General features: G+C 31.1%; 1 protein-coding gene across 1 annotated transcript in view; it reads left to right on the forward strand.

Moving 5' to 3' along the window:
* The window catches only part of LOC139503703 (dual specificity calcium/calmodulin-dependent 3',5'-cyclic nucleotide phosphodiesterase 1A-like), a 133,301-nt gene that overhangs the window by 72,335 nt on the left and 46,013 nt on the right, over nt 1-14,953 (forward strand). The window lies entirely within an intron of this gene.

A 14,953-nucleotide genomic window follows, 5' to 3' on the forward strand; every position in this document is an offset into this window, starting at 1 on the left:
AGAAAAGAAAGTTGAAAAACAGCCTCTAAACAAATGATTTGCACTGGTTAAACTGGTTTAACAGGATTGAAACACTGTCTTCTAGCTGTACTCATGTACAAAAATACTCAGTTAACACTAGAAGGAATTTAAGATTTCTCGGTCGCACATTTTTCTTGACTTTTTTAATTATTTTTCCTAAATGTTTGATGTGACATTTAAATTGATTTTTAAAGAAACATCATCTTGAGCAAAGTTCACAACATCATGGTTCTAAAATATTATTTTTTTTCCAATTTATTAGTTATCCTATTTTTGTGTTGCAGGAATAATATTTATATTCTTTCATTTTCTGAAAAGAGGTAAAAGCTTTAAAAAGATTTACAACCATATTAAAAATGAAAATGATGTTCTTTTCAAATCTTCCCCTCATTTGAAAGAACAATGTTTAATTTATTAACAATTAACAAGTGAGAGGTTTAGCTAGCTATAAAACCAGGTTCAATCCACCATTTTCTACATTTGAAAATGCCTGTACCAAGTCAGGAATATGACAGTTTTTGTCCATTCGTTTTTGATGCGTTTTGTTATTTGATTTTGCCATGTGATTATGGACTTTCCGAATTGATTTTCCTCTGAGTTCAGTATTTTTGTGATTTTACTTTTATCTTTTACATTATTTGAAAAAAAAGTTAACTCTGTCACTGATACTTTAAGCTTTAAGGGATTTTCTTTAAACAAAAGGCAAACAAATCATACTATTAGCCATGTTGGAAATTATAATCTAACCTGCTATGATCAGGCTAAGAGTTATTGACATCAAAAAAAACATTTGAATTAGCGATATCAAAATCTCTTTATATCAGCTGCAACGTTGTCATAATAAGAACATTTACCGATATAAATTTGTATACAAAACTTGACAAAAAATATGACGGTATTGATTTTAATTATATTTAATATGTGTAAGTTTTTGTGTTTGTGTGAATGTTCCCTAATACACCTGATTTACCTCCAACACAGAAGAGTTCCTAATAACATAGAAAAATGAAAGCTGAAATGATTTCATCATTTCAGTCATGTGAAATGACAAATCTAAAGAATGAGTATTGTATGATGGGTTTTCCTTCAGAATTTATAACGCTAGAAGGATACGTTATACTTAGACATTTTATGATGCATGGTTAATGGCTAGATAGTGAAAAAAGGAATTTTTTTTCTATTCATATATACATTTAGAGTCTATTACAACCAACTAGCAAATTTAATAAGTCATTCTCAAAGAAAAGAAAAATTCAAAAAGCCAAAAAACAATTGCAACAATATTGTTAAAAAAAAATTTGAAATTTAAACTGGTATTTACACAATCTCTTTGTGTGAAACCAATTTGCTGATGTACATGTAATCTAGTTACAGAAAGCTTACAAATTGATAATTAAATTTCAATGACCAAAATTATTTGAATTAGACTTTTAAGACTTTATCAGACTTTTAAGGTTTATACAGAAATCTCTGTGCTGACAAAATCAATCTGGGATTGTGGGTTTAAACAGCACTCATCACAGGTGCAATTGACTCCAATATAAACTAGCATACTTTCTGCTGAAAGATGGATCATCATGGTTCTCTCTGGGAACTCAAGTATCCTCCACCAATAAAACAGAGTTCTCAAAATCTTTTTCCCCCGAGTGATCTTTGGAGAAAATCTGCTGGTCCTCACTATAATATTTGTACTGCAAAATACCTAAATTTTGTCGATCCTCTGCGAAAGTTTGGTGATCAAATCTTAGGGTCACTACTTTTCCAAAACATTGTAAAACTGACCACTTAGATATATATAGCCAGTTTTACTTAAAGTTGCAATAAACAAAATCAATCAATCAGTTTTCATGGTCCCTTATTAACTCCATTTGTCATGTGACTTTTTAACTCCTTAATCTCTAATCCAAATTGAGTCCAGAATCTAATTGACCTTTTTACCTTAACCTTTAGTTCTCCCTGCGCAAGAACTCACATAACACTGGTGGTAAGCGGATGGTCGTAACTAAAAGTTACGACCATCTGAATATGGGAGACAACTCTAGGGATAAGTTTTTCTTTTCCGATTTTCGTGCAGTAAAAGGTTCATTTGAGTCAAACCGCTTGTCTCATATACGCATATCGTGAGTGCATTCTCATTGAAACCAAATTTGACAAATAAAATCATTCCAATTTTCGTAAAATAGTCATTCAAAAATTCGAGCATGATGGTCGTAACTTTAACTTGTGATGGTCGTAATTGTCAACTATAGTATTTTGGATGATGGTCGTAACCGACAAAAGATGGTCGTAACTTTGAAAGATGACCGTAACTCAAGTATTTAGACGAACTTTTATCAAGCTATTTTAGAAGTACTGTGTACATGCATAACCATGTTAATAAACTTATCAATCATACATTTTTGATATGTTCCAAACAACCATCATTTAGGAGAAACAGTGAAAACTAATCAACTTGCATTAAGCCAAATAGTATGTTAGGGTTGAGTATTAATATATTTTTACTGTACGTTAAGGCATAAAATTGTTGAATATTTGCTTTCAGATTTTTTTTCTATTTACGACTTTTTATTTCCTGCAATCATGTCGGCAGATGAAATTATTGAACGTACAATTTTGAACAATCTTCTTTAATTTTTAATCAGCTATTGCAGTTTTTATAAACCATTGGCTTTCAAATATTCGGCTTTTGGTGAATCATGATTAATGAAAATCCACAAATGCCTGGTGTTTTTATCGTGTTGTCTTATTTTTTATTGATTGCATGACGATCTTGCGGTATATCATTGATAATTGTTCTAAGTATTGGTTCAGAATAAAAACTTAATCCATGGTGTCGCAATGAACATTGTGTTAACCTAGAAAGTATGAATAAGGTTGAGATATTTTACAATGCTACACGCGTTGAATTTAAGAGTAATATCAAATATCAGTAGTGTGTAGACAGGCTTGTAGCCAGGATAATATTACAAGGTAGAACTAAATGTACTGTGGCAAATATTGCATACATATATGCAGGTATATATTTTACAATGATACACGCTTTGAATTTAAGAGTAAGATCAAATATTAGTAGTTTATAGCCAGCCTTGTAGCTAAGATAATATTACAAGGTAGAACTAAATGTACTGCGGCAACTATCACATACATATGCAGGTTAAAAATAATATTTATGTTATATGTTTATATTGTATGAATGTACTCAGATTTAAAAAGACCAGCACGCTGAGTTGAAGCATAAAGATTTATCTTTTAAATATTATCCTGGCTACAAGCTATGTATGAATACTGTTTGCTGAAGTCCTTTTGCTGAAATTAAAAAAAAATACATTATCATCAGCATAGTTGTAGTAAACAATGTGAATTGCTGACCCCCATATATTTAGAAAGAAGTTTAAGGATCCATACTGTGAAGGAATTTTTTTTAACTCGTGTAGTAATTTTGACTCTAAATATGCCTCCTCTAGTAGCAGAAAGAAGATCCCAAATTGTCAAGCCTGTGCCAGTATCTGATCATAGACTTTGCAATGACAAAATACAGAGTGAATCTACCGAGTTAAGAAAGATTGGCAAAATGTGTTTTTCTTTTGGTAACACCAAGTAAATGTTTACAAAATTCAATGCGTAGTCTTTCTGAAAGAATCTTAGGATAAGCCTGATCTACATTTTTTTGCTGTAGTTGAAAAAATGGCAAGATCATCAGCATATGTATAGTAAAGAATAGGCTGGTCGTGAATAAACAACAGCTGGATCAGGGGAACTTTTAACACAATCAGGAAGTTCATTTATAAAAAATTTAAACAAATTTGGACTCAAATTGTCTCCCTGTTTTACTCCAACTTTAGTTCTAAAGAGATCTCTTACCATACTCTCTAACTATATTCAATAGCTCAAGTTTTATTTTCCATAAGAAAGACAAAGATGTATAACGGATAGTATGGTACCAATAGGCGTATTCAGAATTTTCTAAAACCACGGGTAATAATTATACCTGAACTACGAATTTGCACCTTATAATCAGCTTGACTATATACCAAATGACAATACGACTTCTCAAAATCCAGGCTAAGAATAAGATGTATGTTGTTTAATTCGATTACGGACCTGCGAATTCGCGGATATGGTCTTGTCTAGATAACGATCCCCATAACATTATTTTGACTCCTTACTTATGCTCTTTCGACTTAAAGTATCAATTTTAAATTGTAGATTTTTCTTTTAAATTCCACCTAGTAGGTACATACTAGTTTTTTAAAAGTTTATCTTTTCAATACATGCAAAATATAAAGAAAATAAATCAGGATACTGTTATTTCATGTGAGGTCAAATTTGTTACCATCGCCTTTTCGTAATTCGTAACTAAGAATGATCATAACCAGAGCTGTGTGTTAAAATGAATTCTCCACTTTTGAGAATTTATATTGTTATTAAACTTAACAGCTTATAATTAGTTGCCTCTTGATTTTATACATTATAATTTAAGTAACAGTGACTAGTCATTTCATTTTGTATTGGTTTTTTTTTCGATTCGTTCCAATTTTCTTTCCTTTCGCACTTTACAGGTATCCCTCTCTTAACCTCTTTTAGTTTTTATCATTTAGTGAAATCAACTTCACAAATATATCATATAATATATTCATATAACAAAAGACACGTTTAAAACTATTGACTTGTCTTATTAGGTCCTATTTAATAAAGAGTTACGACCATCACAATTTTAAGTTACGACCATCACAATTTTAAGTTACGACCATCCTGAACATTTTTGTTTTTTTAGTTACGACCATCATGCTCGAATTATTGAATGATCATTTTACGAAAATTGGAATGTTTATATGTATCAAATTTTGTTTCAATATCAACGCACCGACGATTAGTATGTATGAGACAAGCGGTTTTACTGAAACATTTGTTTACTGCACGAAAATCGGAAAAGAAAAATGTATCCCTAGAGTTGTCTCCCATCTTCGGATGGTCGTAACTTTAAGTTACGACCATCCGCTTACCACCAGTGATAAGGCTCGACTAGTACAGAATCTAATTGACCTAGCTTTATGAAAATTGATTTGTTTTGTTTATATAGGATCATCAAGTTAGCCAAGCTTAAAATAACAAGCGAACTGAAACGCTGACTAATTGTATTTGTGGTTTTTTTTCTATATTTGTCGTGGGCTCTGATTGACTTCTAGGAAAAATGACAAACGATAACTTTATAAAACCAATAAGCATTTTCTGTGTTTTATATTCGATTGTCTTCATGTAATGGCTCGGGGAAAAAATTAAGTGAGGCTTACCATTTTAATGACTATTAGTAAATGTAGTAACTACATCCATTTCAGAGGGGGGTTCTCATCACGATTCACGAGTTGATTTTTTTGTCAATCATGATTCACAGGAAATGCATTTCCATGATCACGGATCACGAAAATATAGAAAAAAAAGTCTGTACAAAAACAGATCACGATAGCGAAAATGCACCTATCACGAAGAACAAAAATAACCCATCAGGCCCCTCATTTAACTTCACAATTAGGTTTTTATACGCCCGTCAAAATTTTGACGGGACGTATTATGGTATACAAATGTCCGGTGTCCGTCCGTCTGTCCGTCTGTCCGGCGTAAACATGTCGCACCGTAACTTGAGAACGACTTATCCAAATTTCATGAAACTTAGTATAGTTGTTTCTTATGATGGTCAAATGATCTGTATACTTTTTGGTGAAAATAAGATTTAAACTTTTTGAGTTACGGCACTTTGTAACTAAAACAGGGGTGTGTTTTTTTTCACATGTCGCACCGTATCTCAAAAACGTTTCTTGATTATTGCTTAAAACTTTACACACTTCTTAGTTATATTAATCTTAATATCTGTATACTTTTTGGTGATGATTCAAAATTTCATTTTTGAGTTTTTGAGTATTTTGTAAAAAAGGGGGAGGGTTTTTTTACATGTCGCGCCGTATTTCAAAAACCATTTATGATTATTGCTTAAAATTTTACACATTTCTTTGTTATATTAATCTAAAGATCTGTATACTTTTTGGTGATGATTCAAAATTTCATTTTTGAGTTATTGAGTATTTTGTAAAAAAGGGGGAGGGTTTTTTTTACATGTCGTGCCGTATCTCAAAAACGACTTATGATTATTGCTTAAAACTTTACACACTTCTTTGTTATATTAATCTTAAGATCTGTATACTTTTTGGTGATGACTCAAAATTTAATTTTTGAGTTATTGAGTATTTTGTAAAAAAGGGGAGGGTTTTTTTTACATGTCGCGCCGTATCTCAAAAACAATTTATGGTTATTGCTTGAAACTGTACACACTTCCATGTTATACTAATTTAAAGATCTGTATACTTTTTGGTTTGATTCAAAACTTTATTTTAGTGATATTTGTAAAAAAAAAACAGGGTGGGGGGGGGGGGTTTCACATGTCCCGCCGTGTCTCAAAAACAATAAATGGTTATTGCTTTAAACTTCCTCAGAAACTATTTATGATTATTGCATAAAACTTCCACACAAGACGTCGGGCGTATCATGCGCTCATGGCGCAGCTGTTTATTAGGATTCAGAAACGCAAATGAAAAAAAAGAATTCAAAGAACAGATTAAGACTAACAAGAAAAAAAATTCACAATTATGCTTTTAACATTCAACAAAAAAATCAAATAGAAAAAACTAAGCTACTTATAGAATACTTTATATTATTTCCTCAGATTATAAATGCACTAATGAGTTGATGAGAAGATTCATAAACATTAAAATTATGATCCTAAACAATCCAAATCTCTTGTACATTTTTCTGCTGATTAAATTTTTGAATTATGTTTCCATGCCTTAGATTGATCAAAATAAAGTGATTGTACAATGTCTTCTCTGTAATTGTATCATAAAACAAAGTGATGAATTTATTTGGATGAATTAGTTTCTATTTTTGGTTGTTAATTGGACGGCTTTTTTCCATTCCTGGATTGGCAGTGATTTATTCTTTTCTGACCTATACAGCGTAAATCATTGACAATAGGTTTGATTAACAGGTTTTCATCTCTTTATTGCTTGATATATTGGTCATAATTTTAAATTTGCGCTGTCTCAGTTTTTGTTGTTGTGATGTATGGATAGAGCAAGGCAAGTGAAGGCAAGAAGAGGGTTTTCATCAAGCCTGCAACTTCTGTCGCAGGAAGCTCGACATAGGGATAGTAATCCCGAGGCTGTGGCCTTAGCTAACGTCTAAAAAGCTTTATATTTTAGAAGGTGGTAGACCTGAATGCTTCATACTTTGTATATAGATGGGGTTTTTTTTCGTTGTAATTAATGTATGGATAGAGCAAGGCAACCCAAGGCAAGATATTAAGAGTGGCTGCTGCCTTATTGGCTTTTACCCATATGTTGCTGTTGTTACATGTACCTTAGCATTTTCATGTGGGTCTCTCATGAGAAAAAAAATGATGAAAGATCATACCTTGTGGAAAAAGAGGTACAATGTATTACATTGAGATAACACATCAAAGATAATTATAATTTTGCATACCAAATAATTTAAGCAAGTTTCTTCTCTATTTGGTCCCTCCATCAGTGATTTGAATCAAAATAGAAAAAAATCAAGGTCACTTTTCATTCATTCATGCATGCATTGTTCTAAAATAAGGTTGATTGAATGGTGTTCAATGCCACTTTCAGCTCTATTTGCCATTTCATGGCTGCAGTATTTTTTTACTGTACTGGGAGAGGGGGGGCAGAGTGTCTGTAAAAAAAACACTGACCTTCGTCAGGAAAACTGGAAAGATTGGGTCTACCAGTACCATGTGCAGGTTTAAAACTCACAACATCTGTTTTGACAAGCTTAAATGATACAAATACTGGACTTTGGATACTTAAGACCACTCAGCCACGAGGCCCTTCTAAAATTCAATAAATTGTTTCTACCCGGTACCATTGTTCTCATCATTATTTTTACAGCAAAAAAACTTCATGTGTTAACCAATTTTTCTTGGAAATAGTACATAATGAAGATTGGAATTTTATCTTGAAAAATGTTGAGGTTTTTGACATTATATAATTACTCATGGGTATTTGCATGATTAAGGATGTACTTAGGTGAAATTTAAAAAATCAAGAAATTGAAATTGATACTACATGTTGAATGAGCATTGAGCTATGGAACAAAATAAGCTAAAAATATTGATAGGTCATGGAGCTCCTTTTCGAGTTATTTGTGTTTTAAAAATTGGCGGGAAAAGGTTGACTGGACTTTTACCTTACATTTGCATTAATTTTGGTATTATTTGGGTCTCAAATCGAAAGAACAAAAATTAAGAATCTGCTTAAATTTTGGAAAATGGCTTTTTATGAGCTATTGAATTGTCATTTATGAAAAGAAAAATGGTTGTTATGGGGCAAAATAGTTAACCCTGTATTGATGGAAAAAACCCAAGGAGTCCGAACATCTTTGACACCAATTTTCAAAACCTCACCTTAAAGTACATCCTTAAGTTGAATTTGCTACAACAACTACAACATATATAGGCTGAAAAAATTAATTTCTTAAAGTTCCTTAAAAAAAAATCAAATTACTTTTTGCATAACAATACTGGTTAATAGGTTAATGTAAATGTTGCAATTATGCTAAATATAATCAAGATCCCTTAAATTATGTGACAGAAATGAATGAATAAATGGAAGTTTTATTCTACCTGAGCAATCTATAAAAGTAAAATACCCTGGGGAAACGAACAAAGTTTAGCTGACTGATAGCATCCCATTATTATAGTTAATATATCAGCTCATCAATAAATTCATAGTTTATAGAAAATTTTGGAAAAACCAATAGAAATATTTAATTGAAATTGAAGAAATATCATAATTTAAATGCATTTTTGACATTTATCTGATTTTAAATTAAAATTATTGTGCATATATTTAGTTAAAGTAAAGTCCAAATAGCCTACATTTAAATATATCAATAAATAAAACATTAGATTAAATTTTATTTGATTTGAAAATCAACACTAAAGTGTTTATAATATTGATATTGACTTGAGAAAAATAACACTCTTAATGAGCTCAGTTTGGGTCTTTACACAAACATTAACTTTAATGTCCACATAAATATATTTATAGATTTTGCAATCATTAATTTTGAATGATCATGATGCCCTAATCATCACATTTACATGCCATTTTAGGGGCATAATGTTTTTGCAGTCAGTGCATCTGTTTGTTTATCCTTCTGTCTGTCCCACTTCAGTTTAAAGTTTTTGGTCTGACAAGGTAGTTTTGGATGAAGCTGGAATCTTGGAATCCAATCAACTTGAAACTAATAGTACAAATGTTCCCTATGATATGATTTTTCTAATTTTAATGCAAATAAGAATTTTGACCACAACTTCATGGTCTACTGAACATAGAAAAGGATGTGTGGTTGTGGCATCCTTGTACTATGGACACATTCTTGTTTGTTAATTTTTTTATTCACTTATTGACAATCTACTAGTTAACTGAACATGTCAAGCAAGATAATAAATCTAAATAGAGACAGAAAATATTTTTTTCATAGATTTTGAAATTTTGAAAAAAACTGGAACGAACAGAAGAGGACTTAAAAATCTGGTGACTTTGACTCATGCAGGAAAACTTGCATGTCTGGAATGTGCAGTGTTACTTTGGGCATCTATTGATGTGATCAGTGTAATGAATATTATGATGACCTGCTGCACATGTCAATTCCCATTTTTCCAGGCGGAAATTCAGCGGAAATATTCCAATAGAATCCCACAAGACTGAGGTTCAATCAGAATTTTATTATAAAAACACTGTTATTCCTGAGTAGAAGATCTCAGTGAAATTTCAAATGAAAATTCCTGAGATTAAGTTAATAATAGGAACAGGTTACTGTTGTTTATTTCTCCTCTGATGACAGACCCATCATTAAACCATAGTATATGGTCATAGATTTTAGATATGTGTTATAAATTAACTTCATTTATTAATAAATAGACAGACTTCAGATCAGAAATTGAACATCAAGTCTTTAATAAGTTATAGATTTCTAACTCCTGTGTCGTTTGTCATTTTTCTTTGGGATTTGAGAGGGAATATGGAAAATCCTTTTAATGAACTGATGCTAGATAGTAGTTCAATAAATGAATGGATTTCATGTATGCTCAGCTCTCAACAATATTAATAGCTATTCTAATATAGGTGACAATTTTACAACAGAAATGGTTCAGGTGCTGTAAATTTAGAAATTATGGTCAGGTTTTAATTAAAACAAACGATTGGCCATTTCAAAATCTAATGCATCCTCGGGGTAATATTTTCAAAAGTGTACACCAAAACGTTGTGATTGGTTAAAAATGTCATTAACTATGGAAATTTAACCAATGACGTGATGTTATTTTAATTTTAGGGGTAGGAACAATGAAATTACCCATAGTCCTTTAGATTCTGAAACGGCCAATTAGAGGGTGTATCAATAATTATAATGATATCTAATGCATGCATATATCTGTATAAAAATTTTCCTGAAATCCTACCAGTTGATCTTTTTATTCAGTCTTCTGAATGAACATCATAATTTTTTGAATTTTTAACAGTACTTTAGTTGAAGTTAAGATTATGTTACACAGAAAATATTGGTTGAAATCAGTAGCCTTATATGTAAGTGTGAAAAGATATATGTCTCATTGGCAAGCATACCATAAAATTGTATGAATAGCAGAATCTATAAAAGAGGGGTGACAGATACCAGAGATCTAAAATTGAACTAACAAGTCATGGATAAAAAAAAGGTAAAGACAAACAGACAAAGAACAGCACACAAGACCTACATAGAAAACTAAAGACTACGAAACACAAACCCCACCAATAACTGATATAAATGTATACAGAGGCGGATTTAGAGGGTTTTTTGGGGGACCCTTTTGTGGGAAAAATATAGGGAATCTCTGTAGCATGTCTGGAGTGGGCCCCCTCGTAGGCAGTCAGTGGGCCCTCCCTTACGACAATTTCTGGATCCGCCACTGGTATATCTTAGTATTATTTAATTTCTTCATATACAAAATTGTTCCATTATAAGTTAAGATCAGAAGCAGTCATTACAAGATGTTAATTTAAAAATAATGTTAGAGTGGCCTGCCTGATGGTTGACTGTTTAAGGGGTTTACTTTAGATTGGGATGTAAATTGGATTTTAATATTATAATTTTTTTTTCTATTTATATATGGTTTAAAAATTAAATTGTCCCTTGGTTTCTTTTGCTCCTTTTGTCTTTGTTTTTATAATTGTTTCCGTTAGGTTTTTCATAAAAACAAAATTTCCACATTAGATCTGCACAATTTATTGTTTTAAGATTTGAAGTAACCGTTATCATTTTTATAAATTTCCTGTTTACAAAACTTTGAATTTTTCGAAAAAAGTAAGGATTTTCTTATTCCAGGCATAGATTACCTGAGCCGTATTTGGCTCAACTTTTTGAAATTTTGGATCCTCAATGCTCTTCAACTTTGTACTTGTTTGGCTTTATAAATATTTCGATTTGAGCGTCACTGATGAGTCTTATGTAGACGAAACGTGCGTCTGGCGTACTAAATTATATATATAATCCTGGTACTTTTGATAACTATCAGTCAACTTTTGAATTTCTTTAATCTACAAAATTGTTCCATTATAAGTTAAGATCTGAAGCAGTCGTAACAAGATGTTAATCTAAAAATAATGTACGAGTGGCCTGATGGTTGACTATTTAAGGGGTTTAACTTTTAATTGGGAAGGCTCTAGTAATGCATGGATTTACTTGTAAATGCCAATTAGTTAAAAGCGAAAATGAATTACTAGAAAATTTCCTCCGGTTGGAAAATGTATGGATTTTTTCACGATAACTACATTTTAATAGCAAAGTTAACAAGATTCAGGAATAGAGAGAATTAATTGATGATATTTGCATTCCGTCGTTATTTCATTAACCCATAGATGGCGCTTATTTGTTCTTGTCTGTAAATGTTCTTTCGTTGTGACGTTGTGGAATATATGGCTATTTAAATCCATTCCAGCGGAAAACAGAGTTTTATTACCACCTAGTCAGTGAAACAAAAGATAAACAAATTATTTATTTTTTCTGTAATTGAACTCAATGATACGTTATGTTAATCGAAAAGACGGGATAGTTGTCAATCTGTTGAAAGTTTCCGCAGATTAATCCTTTGAAAGGATCCCTGTGAAGGAATTTAAAGGTGTCTTTCCGAACATAAATTTATCGCAAGCATCATATACCTTGTTCAATAGTAAGTCGAATTATCATGAGAATTTCCTTATACTGCTACATAATTAAATAGATTTAAGCTCTCCTTGGACATTCTATAAGCTTATCCTGTTAATAAAGACTGTTGCATTTTTTTTCAATTGCATTAAGTCATTTTTGAATGGACAACAACATTAATGAATTGGTGAATTGATATTGGATTTTTGTCACATCAAGTTTCTAAATCAGTTATATATTATTTACGATGGAAGATATTCATTTCTTGAAATGTCGTAAGTAAAAAAATATTTATTAAATTTATAACAACATCTTTTTACGTAGAATTTTACTTTCCACGAAAATCCTTTTCTAGGATTATTATTACAATCCATACGGTAGATCTATTTTTTACGAAATATAGATCTAGGATAAATATTTGAACAAATAAAAATTAGAAATACATTTTTTACCATTGTGTCGTTCAGAAACCAGCTGTTGAAATTGATCACACAGAAAATTTTGTTGAAAAAAGGTTAGACATTGTGTGTCGTGAATGTAGTGGAATCTTGTGGAAAAATTAAGTACAATTTTATTTTAGAATCAAATACATGTAACAGGGAAGTTTCCCCTGAAAAACTAATGTCTTCAGATTTAAACAAACTTGATAAAATTTATGATCTCAATTTTTGTTTCAAACTTTTTTATGCATTTCCTTGAAATCTGATTAAAGCAAATACAGAATATTTTAAAGTGAGTTTAGTTCTCAAAGTGTCTGTTGTCATGGTGATTTTTGTTCTCAAAATTTCTGTTGTCATGGTGAATTTGTTTCTCAAAATGTCTGTTTTCATCATAAGTTAATTCAGTTTTCTCTCCGAACTTAAGTGCATTGTTTGCCACTTTGCCTCTGGGTTTTCTTGTTCCTAAAAGTTTATTTTTATATGTCCTTATAGTTTATCAGTAACTCTGGGTTGATATTTGGCAAAAAGGAGAAGAGGGTCTTGAAAAATATCTTAATCTTTATTACTAGGATTTCAGCGTTCCCAATGTCCAGGTTAATCCAAAATACTGCTGTAGAACCACAACATTAGTAAACTGTTTAAATATAGTTGAATTAGAAAAGTAATTTTAGGTAAATTATACATTCTGCAACACATCTTTTTTTAACATACAAGATTTAAGGCAATGATAATGTTCTACTACAAAGAAAGATGGCATGACTTATATAATGATATGTCAACAAGCTGGGGGAAAAAGTCTAAGTCTTGATCAGCTCAGTTGGCCTTTAATGTAAAAGACATATATACTTGTAAAGGAAAACAAATATTGACATCTTCAAGCAGACATCACTTTTAATGAAGCTACATTTATTTATTTATATTGTAGTCCTGTGTTGTCATTTTGATGTTATATTTCACATGGCCATAAAAGTGCGAGGTTTGGCATGCCACAAAACCAGGTTCAACCCACCATTTTTTCCTTTAAAAATGCCCTGTACCAAGTCAGGAATATGGTCATTGTTATATTATAGTTCGTTTCTGTGTGTATTACATTATAACGTTGTGTCGTTTGTTTTCTCTTATTTTTGAGTGTAAATTCACATTGCGATAAGACGTGTCACGGTACTTGTCTATCCCAAATTCATGTATTTGGTTTTGATGTTATATATATATGTTATATTTGTTATTCTCGTGGGATTTTGTCTATATGTGTTACATTTTAGTGTTATGTCGTTGTTCTCCTCTTATATTTAATGCGTTTCCCTCGGTTTTAGTTTGTTATCCCGATTTTGTTTTTTGTCCATGGATTTATGAGTTTTGAACAGCGGTATACTACTGTTGCCTTTATTTATATTATATATAGCCTTTATATACATCTTTCTTTTAAAGTATAAGTGGAAGGAGGATTAGGCTAAGGCCTTTTCACTCATTTTGTATAGATGTAACATTACACTAAAGAAATATAATTCAATTAAACTGATCAATATTCTGTTGATTTGAAGATGTTCTATGTCTACCAATATATAACAGAAATGGAACATAGAACTTATGTCTTCTTTTTTTTTTATTAAAAAACAAGATGGATGACATCTGTTTGATTGTGATGAAAAGCTAATATTTGAATTAAAAATAATGCAGCTATATTTCTATACATTTGAGCAATTCCAAGTCAAAAAGATTTTAATTAAAGTTTTTCATTTTTATTATTTGAAGAACAATCAATGTTTCTAAGGGAGCGACCATTTGATTTTTATGGGGGGGCTAGGATGAAAAATTTTGTCCTGCATTTTTTTTTTTAACTGTAATCTCTGTCCTGCCTTTTTATTTTTCACTCTAATCGGTCCTGCCTTTTTTTTTTTTAGTTTGTCCCGACTTTTTTTACCTAAATTGTCGTCCTGACTTTTTTTTTTTTGCAAGTGTCACATCCTGCCTTTTTTTTTACTCAAAACTGCTGTCCTGCCTATTTTTTTCAAATTTCATCCTAGCCCCCCCATAAAAATCAGATGGTAGCTCCCTAAGTTAATTGAAATCTTAACTTGGTTCATCATTAGTTTTTAAAGTAGCATATTGTTTTCTTTTATTGAAAAAAGCAGTGATTGTTTGATTGAAGCTTCCGTCTAAGTTCTTGAGATTAAGATATTTGAATGGATATCCTTTTTGTAATCTTTCTTTTCGTCACAATATATTTAGATATTTGA

The sequence above is a fragment of the Mytilus edulis genome, chromosome 14 (assembly GCF_963676685.1).
Source record: "Mytilus edulis chromosome 14, xbMytEdul2.2, whole genome shotgun sequence".
NCBI lineage: Eukaryota > Metazoa > Mollusca > Bivalvia > Mytilida > Mytilidae > Mytilus > Mytilus edulis.